Source organism: Zingiber officinale, chromosome 1B (assembly GCF_018446385.1).
Source record: "Zingiber officinale cultivar Zhangliang chromosome 1B, Zo_v1.1, whole genome shotgun sequence".
Classification (NCBI taxonomy): Eukaryota; Viridiplantae; Streptophyta; class Magnoliopsida; order Zingiberales; family Zingiberaceae; genus Zingiber; species Zingiber officinale.
This window is the reverse complement of record NC_055986.1, coordinates 99,756,267-99,767,138: the sequence shown is the minus strand read 5'-3', so window position 1 is coordinate 99,767,138 and position 10,872 is coordinate 99,756,267. Positions and strand designations below refer to the sequence as shown.

The 10,872-nt window shown below is 39.7% G+C and overlaps 1 non-coding gene across 1 annotated transcript; it reads right to left on the bottom strand.

Moving 5' to 3' along the window:
- Window positions 1-512: 512 nt before the first annotated feature.
- On the bottom strand, window positions 513-586 carry TRNAI-UAU. The gene has a single exon. It is a non-coding gene; the product is annotated as a tRNA-Ile (tRNA).
- Between the last annotated feature and the right edge of the window lie 10,286 nt (window positions 587-10,872).

The following is a 10,872-nucleotide window of genomic DNA, read 5'->3' as shown; positions in this document are numbered from 1 at the left end:
TTAAATGGTAAAAAAATACAAAATGTTAGATTTTATTTTTAGTAGATTATTTTTTATAAAATAAACTTTATTTACCAACAGGTACTCGTCATCATTAAATGGTATACAAAACGTTAGATTTGATTTTTAATAGATCATTAAATGGTTAAAAAAATACAAAATGTTAGATTTGATTTTAGTAGATCATTTTTTATAAAATAAACTTTATTTATCAACAGGTACTTGTCAATTGTCATCGTTAAATGGTAAAAAGAAAATACAAAATGTTAGATTTGATTTTTAGTAGATCATTTTTTATAAAATAAACTTTATTTATCAACAGGTACTTGTCAATTGTCATCGTTAAATGGTAAAAAGAAAATACAAAATGTTAGATTTGATTTTTAGTAGATCATTTTTTATAAAATAAACTTTATTTACCAATAGGTACTCGACTACTCGTCATCATTAAACGGTAAAAAAAAAACAAAATGTTAAATTTGATTTTTGACAGATCAGATATAAGCAATAGATGGTCCCGGCGGGGCTCGAACCCGCGACCTTCGGCTCATAAGACCAACGCTCTAACCAACTGAGCTACGGGACCAGTTATTTTTTCTTATCTATATTATTCATAAGTGTTTAATATACTGTTCCAAAAAAGTATAGTATGTTTTTACGATATTTCACTAGTTCATCTATATAAATTTTATTCCACAACTAAGTTTCATATAAAATTAATGATACATCTGGCAAAAAACAGACGATTCATTCACTTTTACCCCACCAATCTGTCTATAAACCAACGCGAAGTTAACTACTAACCATTAATGATATATACAACTAGTAATACAATTGAACATTTTAATTCTTTAATTAAATTAGATAAGATTTTTTTCTCCTCGTTATTTTATTTTGATAATATTAGACAACATGATTAAACGATCCGATCAGACTTAACTTGAAAGCGAGATAAATTACAAACAAGTTATGATCAATCAAAATATATAAATGCGTTGTTATAAATAATAGGTGGGGTCTAGCTCGCCCCACCAATGAATGGGCAGAGTTCTAGATTGGTATAGGAATTCTGGACCAGAGGATCCCTGCCCTGACTTATCAGTGTGCTAAGAGAGTAGACTATTAGGCTCCGTTTGGTATGCATGATAGGATAGAATTGGGTTGATTAGGATGAGATTAAAAGTAGGATAAATAATCCCTCTTGAGGCCAAGGTATTATGAATCCTACCCCTAGTCATCCATAATCCTACTCCTAATCAACTCTACTAAACGCTTGATTAAATTTTTTTTGAAAATATAAACCTATCCTATCATGTATACCAAACGAAGCGTTAGTGTAGAGACTACCCTTGGAGATGCATAGATGGTAGAGTTTTGAAGGAAGAAAATAGAAGTATCTTAATCTTTACCCTTTTTTCTATTACTATCTTTTTATACATTTCCTCCCGAACCCTTCATCTTCTTTGCATTTAATGATACTATATTTATCACAAGGGATCTTCGTTTTGTCTTCCTCCGAGCTTTTAATGAAGCTATTAATGTGGCAAAAGGCGAAATCGCTCGCCCCCAGCGCCCTCGCCGCACCCGACCCAAGGCCATCACGGGGGAGGTAAATCACAGCATCCTAAACGAGTATGTGGCAAAACCATGACAAAATGAGAAAGACTATCATTTTGTTTCTTCCGCGATTCCCTCTTCTCACGCATTTAAGGCCAAATGATGAGCTTTTAATGTAGGCGGCGCTAAGCATTTAATGTAGGCAACGTCAATGTATTTTCCTTGGCCAAGTAAGATTTTGAATTTTTTATATGCTCGAGTGATGGCTCAACTACCCAGCATGCTAAAACAGAGTAAGAGACCAATCAGATACACTTGTCCGATCAGTTCATTGTACTTGGTCGGGAAACCTTCCTTCTATTGACCTTGATTGTGGTTGTCACCTTACCCTATTATACTGCCTTCTTTATGTCACGTGGCGCCCTCTGTGGCCCACCACATCACAAGCATCCCCCTTTAGTATAGTCAAAAGAGGCATGAGTCTGACTGACTAAAGATTTGACTCAATCAAAATGTCTTGATTATCGTTGCCACATGGTGAGAGAAAGAAAATCTTCTCCTTTATTGTCGAATAACCTGAGAGATCTGTGTATTTATGAGGTGTGGCGCTCATTAATGAAAAGAGTCTTGATTGATGACATGCTTACCTCACCGGACCAATATAACTTTATCAGTCGTTACATGCTGAGTTAAGGTCACATCAAGTGATGTGATCGACTGTGGTTTGAAATATAAATGCGGATGATGGTACAGTGGATGTTTCTATATGTTTGCACCTTATCCAACGACTTCAAATAAATCCTACTTGTTGTGGCACTCTTTATCTGCCAGCTTGTGTAAAGGAATAAAAGGTGTATTAGGATTAAGGTGTTCGTCCTCTACTTTTTTACCACATGTGGCGTTCATCTTTTCCGCAAACCCTAATGATTTTGCCCTCTCGTCTTCTATATTCTCTCATTTTCTTATAAGTTCTTCTTTTTAACTCCCAGTATTTAGTCTCCCTTTAGCCCTAGACTTTCTTTAGCCCTCATGTATTTTTGCAATTTCTATGACTTGCTCCCTAGTATGAAACCATTCACTCATCTGTCGCTAAAAACCTTAGAGTGGAACTTAGGATAAATTATGGTATTTCTACTGATTACGTAATCTGAATACCAAGAGGAGACCAAATACCATTAATGCCTCTTTCAGGTTTTACACCTTTTTTCATGGTCAAGTCAAAAACGACCTTTGCTTTCCTGTCTCTGAATTCTTCAGAGATGTTTGTTCATATTCAGTATCTCACTGCACCAATTGGCGTCGAACGCTATCAAGATTCTATGTGAAGTCACAATGATTTTCCATTTGTATAATATTCATTTTACCCCCACCTTTTTCCAGTACTTTTTTCATCCAAAGATGGTCGAGTTAGGAGCCTTCCACTTCATATCCCGAGCGGGGTGTAAGTTTTTGGAAGGCAACCTCTCATTCCATAAAGGTTGGAAGAGTAGTCGTCGACTCCCTTTACTTTCCTGACCAGATGGAGAGGAGAACTGCCTCAACCACCGTCGCTTGGTAAGTACAAGAAGAACCTTGAGTATCTACGAGCTTTAGAGATGCTTTAATTATACTTCCATTATTCAAAATGAAGGTCTTCTCTATCGGGCTCATTTAAGTCTCGACACAGCTGATCTGGAGAAATTGCTTGGTAAGTTTGTCCTCCTCTTCTTCTTCTATGAGAATTAACTTAAATTTCACGTTACCTTGTAGAGGATACCATGTTGAGCGCCTTGATGAGCAAGCTTCTAAAGGCAGACTGAGTGGACTTTTGGACTTTGGTCACTCCCGAAGTTTCTTCCGATGCTGCTGGTACATTTTCAACTAAGGTTGATTTGCCTCCACCCCAAGAACCCTTGGGTACTGGTGTGAAAGTAAGTTCCTCTAGTTGAACGGCGACATCCACTGAACTTGACTCCCAGATGGCTCCTGATGTTGTTGGTGCAGCTTCAACCGAGGTTAATCTGCCTCTACCTTGAGAGCCCTTGGGTACTGGTGTCGAAGTAGGTTCCTCTGGTCGATCGACGACAACCACTGAAGTTGCTCTCCCATATGGCGCCTAGCTCTGCTGAACAGGCTGATGATGTTGTTGATCTTACTTCCCGTCTAGCTATGGATCCAACTCCCACTCAGATCAGAGAAGCAGCTGAAGCCTCGATCGAGGAGAATAACGAGGTGCCAGCTTCTCCTTTGTGTACAAGGAGACGTAAGTGTCCCGAGCCATCCTACCAAGCGGCGCCTATGCCAAAGAAACTTACCATCTGCCCGAGAGTAGGCATTTCAACAAGTGAGTCCTCTAGAGGTCCATCAATCAACTCTCCAATTATGAGTTCTATGTTATCCGCTTCCGAGACACCGCCCAACATTCCAATAGGCTTCAATGGAGGGGAATTTACCACTGAGCTAGAGGCTTCTTCCGGATCTGCCTTCCCCCGGATTCCCCCTAGTCCAAGCCGATCGGAAGAGATGACCCACCAGACCACTTGCTTTAGCTGATAAAATCTGGTTATTATGCTAAGTCTTTGCACAACTTAGACGTGATGGAAGTTAGTCATTGTCCCAATGCTTCTATACTCAAGGTATGTACTTTATGCTTGTTACTTTTGTATTACTACTCGAGCAATCAAATTTATATAGGAATTTCTTGTGCAACTATGGACGGAACATACTGATAACCATGATTTTGCTACATTATTTTGATTCATAATACATATTTTTAGTGGTCTATTCATAGCTTAATCTCACATTTACATCATATTTCATAATTGCATGTGATCTCGGACTTAATTGCAAATTAGCTTATTTTCATGGTATTTGTTGCTAATATTTGTTTATTATTTTGTAGGCATCAAAAGGGTCATGGACCCGATCAGATGAGACCACATTTGGGCTCAAGTCTAGGGCTAAACGAAGAGATCAAGCCTTGGAGTGTTCTGGACCGTCCATTGAAGATCAAGAAGATTTGGGCCATCCGTTGAAGATCCGGCTCATCCAACTTAATGAGGAGTAGATCTGGACCGTAGATAAAGATCAGTACTTTTGGATCATATTTTAGGCGATTTTCTACCGTTGATCAAGCTCCGAGAGTTCTGGACCGTTGGATCAGTTTTGAGGAGGATTTAAATACCGCGAGAAGCTACAGTGCAGATTGGGCTCGGGCGTTCGCGATTTCCACACTGTAGCAGCTTCTTCTTCACAGCGACGCCGAGTCTCCGTTCCTCAATTCCATATCTTAGGCTAAGTTTCTTCATCGGCGGCGATAGCAAGCTATCGACGTTCATCTTCCGAGGGCAGAGAGTGATCGAGGGAGGTTTCTCGGCACGTCTTGGTTCTGTTCATCGCCACGATCCTGTTCAAGGGAGTTTTCTTAACCAGCGATCTTCGCAATCAACAGAGCTTAGAGGGAGGTTTCTTTGAGTCTCTGATCTTCTTCCGACTCTCATTCCACAGCTAAATTGGTGAGATCTGATCAATCGCATTAGTTTTGGCAAATCACATAATCGAGCTCTGTTTTCTTCGGCTGATGAGGTTTCCAATTGTTGGGAGTTTGAGGGGAGGTTTTCAAGGACTATGAACGCTTTCTGGTAATAAGTTGGAAGCTTGTTTATCGTTTGTTGGTGCTTGAGGGGAGGTTTCCAATAGCACGTCTGTTTCACAGCAGGTTGAGAGGAGTTTGATCCGGATTTGGATTGAGGAATGTTAGGGTTTCTGTTTTCTTTTGAATATTACTGAATTTGCCATGTCGTTGATCAGATCTGTAGATCTGATCTCTTGTCTTTACCATTCTATTCTTGCTTGAGTTTTTGCAATTCCGTTTCTGATTTCTTGCTTACAACCCCGACCTTAGATCTAGTTTCTGTTGAGTTTTGCAATACTGACACTATTAGTTTGTAGTGTTTTGTGATCTAGTTAGCAATTCAATCTTTGTGACTGTGATAAGTTGTTCAAGGTGTTGAAAGCTTGATTTAAGTTTTGATTGTTATTCTTATTCAATATTATTTGGTTTGAGCATTTGAGTTTAGTTATTGAATTTGATTATCAATGTGATGGAATGCTAATTTGGCTTCTACAAGTTTGATTGGTGGTTGTATTTGTTGTTACTGAATTGTGAATGAAGGAATCCGAATTTCATTGAAACTAATTTGGTGAGAAAGAATTGGATCATGATTAGAAGTGACTAACTCTTCTCTAATTTTAATAGTGATTCTATTAGATGAAGCCAATTTGTTATGTGAATTAAGTGAAAATGCCTAGTTGACATTGATGATGAAATAATTCAATTTGAATCAATTCTAGAATACTCACACATTTTACTAGTTAACCTTGGAAAAATATGACTTGGGACTCCTTACTATGACACGTGTTTTAATTATAATGAGTTTCAATCTTTATTAATTTGGAGCGCCTTGTGACATGCAAAAAGGCCGACACCACATACGCATGTTCATAACCGAATCCTCACTCTAGTGAAGCAGATCGGGTAGCTATCGCAACAAGTTCCCTATCTGGAGGCGCGTATATTGAAGAATACTGGTGCAACAGAAGGCAGAAGCTGCTCGAACTAAGGAGGAAAGTCTCCTTCAAGAAAACTTGGCGGCTGATTTGCGCAAAGAATTAGAACTCTCTGGGATGCAAGTATTCTCTATCTAGACTAAGCTGAACGAAGCCACACAAAGAGAGAAATTCTCGCAGTCCCAAGTTTACTTACTGGAAGCTGTTCGGATTGAACTTACCTCCCAACTCACAGCACAGGAGACCCGACTTATTCCTCTGGATCAACAAGTCATAGATCTACACGATCGGCTCACATAGGCCGAGGGAGAGGCTACCACCCTTTTCGAGCAGACAGCTACCGCTATTCAAAGTGAGATGAAGGCAGTGACACAGCTGAAGGAAGTTCAATCTGAACTAGTCAAACTATCTTCTTATAAAGCCTAAGAGGAGGAGCGCTGAGTGGCTTTCAAGGTAAATTTCATAAGATCTGAAGAATATTCCGATCTGCTAGCCACTCAGGTTTAGAAGAGCTTGAAGCAAGGTTTTGAAGGAGTTTCTCGTCAGTACATCCAAGCTGGACTGGTCCCCACAGGCTCCAACCTAGATTTCTTAGATAGAAGAAAAGTGTAGGATGAATTACACGATTCTAAGAAGACTTTATAAGATAGATGTTCACCTGAGACAATTTTTGCTCATTTTACCCTATAAAACGTGTTAATCCAACATAGAAAATAATACTCATAAGATAAAATTAGTATAATAATAATATGATTAATTTATAACTTAGACACTGTCCTCTAAACTTGGATCTATAGAGTCTCAATTTATGTTTTCAAAATGGACCTAAATTGAACTGACTCCTACTGTCTCTTCAACTGGGACGCGTTCTTACTTAGTCACTCTCTTCCAGTGATTTACTCTCACTTATCAAGTGTCGAGTTACCTCCTTGACGTCCAATCTAAGCCACCAAGTCTTCCTGTTGGAATTGCACATCCGGACTACCTTCAGTCGGGAATCGAACATTCCGACCTCCTGCCAGAATCCCACATCTAGACTTCGCCAATTGAGAATTGTACATCCCGACTAGATTTCCTGCTTAGTGTCAAGTCCTCTTAACCCATTAGGATAGTCAACCCTGCATACTCGGTAAATATATTAGATCACGATAACATCTAAATTAACTCACTTGTCATTTATCAAAACCTAAGTTAGACCGTTAGTGTAAATTGTACTAACGATATTTTCGCCATAAATTCTACCAGATCCTGCACTTTAATTGTTGTATGGGGTTGATATTGAATATCATATTCTCCTATCTCTATTGTCCATTTGACAAGCCGCCCAGAAACCTCAGGATTTATGAGAACCCGATCGAGCTGGCTATTTGTAAGAACAATGATGGAATGAACCAGGAAGTATGGCCTTAACTGTCGAGCAGTTAAGACCAAACCCAAAGCTAATTTCTCCAGTACGGGATATCTACCTTCTGCATTTTTCAATAGATGACTATGAAAATAAATTGGGTATTAAATAGTACCTTCTTTCTGTAATAAGGCTGAGCTGACAACTTACTTGTTTGCTGATAAATATAGAAATAGTATTTCTCCAGCGACAGGTTTGGATAGCACAGGTAACCCAGCTAGATATTCCTTGAGCTCCTTGAAGGCTTGATCACATTTGACATCCTATTCAAATTTTGAAACCTTACAAAGAACCTTGAAGAAGGGCACACTCCGATCGACCATTCGGAAGATAAACCTTGATAGAGTGGTTATTCGACCTAATAATCTTTGTGTCTCTCGAAGGTTCTGAGGGGGAGTCATACGCTGTAAAGATTCTACTTTTTCTGGACTAGGGTCAATCCCCCGCTCGATCACCATATATCCTAGAAAATGTCAACTCTTGATTCTGAAGACACACTTCTTAGGATTTAATTTGAGTCCGTGTCTTCTCAAAGTATTACAAGTCTCTTGGATGAATGTAATTAAATCTTTGCCATGGCCTGCCTTTATAAGTATATCATCCACATACACCTCCAGATTCCGTTCAATCTGGTGTTTAAACACCTGATCCATTATCCTCTGATAAGTGACGCCTACATTTTTAAGACCGAATGGTATGACAATGTAGCAAAATGCTCTGTTAGCAATGATGAAATTTACTTTTTCTTGATCATTAGGAGCTAACGAGACTTGATGTCATCCTTGATAAGCATGCAACTTACAGATGTACTTGCATCCAGAAATTGAATCCACCATCTGATCTATGCGAGGGAGAAGATAACAATAATTTGGTCACTTACCATTTGGTTTCGGTACTAATACCACATTTACCAACTAAGTCAGGAATTGTACCTCTCTTATATATCCTGCCTCTAAGAGTTAGTCTATTTTTGCTCGGATGATTTGATTTTGTTCAGCACTGAAGTGCCTCCTCTTCTATTTGACCGGTTGGGAATCTGGCAACATATTTAATTTGTGCGCCATCAGATCAGGAGAAACACCTTTGACTTCTTTTGGTGACCAGGTGAAGACATCATAATTTTTCTTCAAGCAACCTTCTAGTTGTCGCTTCAAGCTTGGTTCCAAATTAGTAGCAATCTTCATCACCCCATCTTCTCGTTCGGGATGAACGCAGATCTCTTCTTCCTCATTTTCTTCCAGTCGATGAGGCTTCTCTTCTTGTGCTAATCGGGGTAAGGGAAACTCTTGGGCTATTTGTAGAGTCTCCGTAGTCTTCTGAGCTTTCTGTGACTCGAGCCGAATGATATCCATGTAACACTTTTGAGATGTTAGTTGGTCACCTTTTACTTCCCCCACCTTATTGTCCACAGAAAATTTAATTTTTTGGTGATAATCAAAGATAACTTCCTGTAATGTATTCAGTGTCGGTCTCCCTAAGATAACATTATAGGAAGAAGTTGTATCTACCACCATAAAAGGGGTTCTTCTAGTCCTCTCTAACTTTCGAGCGGCATCTCTGAGTGAAACAAATAGTTGGATCATCCCGAACGGCTGCACTTGATGGCCTATGAACCCTATCAGCGGTGTGGTCAAGGGTTGCAACTCTTCATCATTAATTTGCATCTGGTCCATGGCCTACTTGGAGATGATGTTCACAAAACTCCCTATATCCACAAATACCTACTTGACAGTATAATTTGCGATTAAAGTTTCAATTACCAGGGCATCCTCGTGTGGTGCCTCGATCCCTTCTAGGTCTTGTGGCCCGAAACTGATAATAGGGCCTGCTCTCCGTCATGTCTTGTCCCCACTTCATGAACTTCTAATCGACAGGCTTGAGTTTTTTTCACTCGATTGGAATCACCGTTAGTTGGTCCATCTGAGATGATCCTAATAATGCCTTTCATAAGCCCCCAAGTGACTGCTTTTCCTTTTTCTTGTTGCCTCCATTCCTCTTCTTTAAATGACGGTGAGGTCTCTCTCGATCGTTTTGGGGGCTCCCCTCTATTGCCCTTCTACGTCGATCGGCTGCCATCTCGACTAGTTTCATTAGACCAAGAGGAAACGTTCCTTGCATTTCTATGCCATATATGAGCGAAAGTTCATTTCTATTGATTCTTGTAGGTATAGCAATCTTCAGTGGCATGACTTCGAGACTAATAGTATGTGCAAAAATGCTCTTGCCTTGGAGGTTGAGGAACTACATGCTGAGTCGAGGGAGCTACCTCTATATTCTGAATAACTCCTTCTAGTCAAAGGTCCCTCTGTTTATAGAAATGAGATTCCTTTGTTCTCACAAGAAGAGGAGGTGCTTTCCACTCGGGCTGAACTTCAGGTTGGCTTGGAATTACAGGATCCTTTCTTTGAGTGAATTGAATCTCTTCCACATTCACATATTTGACTGGTCGACAAAGTAAGTCATCAAAATTAGTTGGAGGCTTTCTCACTATAGATCTGAAAAATCTCTCTCCAGAAGGCCTTATGAGAAGGCACTCATAAGTATTTCTAAGGTAGCTGAAGAAATATCCTGCGTCATTCTATTAAACCTCTGAATATAATCTTTCAGTATCACCTTCGGCTTCTATTTCAATGCAAAAAGGTTCATGGAGTTTTGTGATACCTCATACTGCTGGCAAAGTGATGTAGAAATATATTATGAAATTCTTCAAATAAGTGAATAGAATTTGATGGGATTCGAGAGAACCATCTTTGTGTTGGTCCTGAAAGCGTAGTTAAGAATACTTTACATTTTATCCCATTTGAATATTGGTGCAGCTGCGACAGGTTTTCGAACTTGTAGATATGATCCTCGGGATTCGTGAACCCATAGTATTATCCAGTAGTAGGTGGTCGATAATTATGAGGTAAAAGATCTTTTAGAATATCAGTGTCGAAAGGTGAAACAGCTAAGTTTGCATGTCGACCTTTCATTGGTGCCTTCAATCGGGTGTCGTTACGCAGCCGACGACTCTATTGATTGGGCACCCCCGAAGTGCCCGACTCCCGATTGGTCGAGATAAATGGGGTTGCTCCATTTGCGTGGGTGGTACAGGCAAAGGGAGGCTCGCTCATTCCTGAGGTGTCGTTGCTTGAGGTTGTTGCTCCTGATTTACTTGTTGTTGTTGTACTTGATTTACTTGATGTTGCTCTAAGACATCTTTTATGACATCCGCTACAATTTTGGCTAGCTCCTCTTGCGTCAGGGTAACATGTCCGATGTCCTCCATGAGCATCTCAGTTTAGGTATGGATTCCCACAAACGACACCAATATGCTCTAAGGTCCTTAAGGCTGACTCACCAATGCGCTGGCAAAGAAGTAG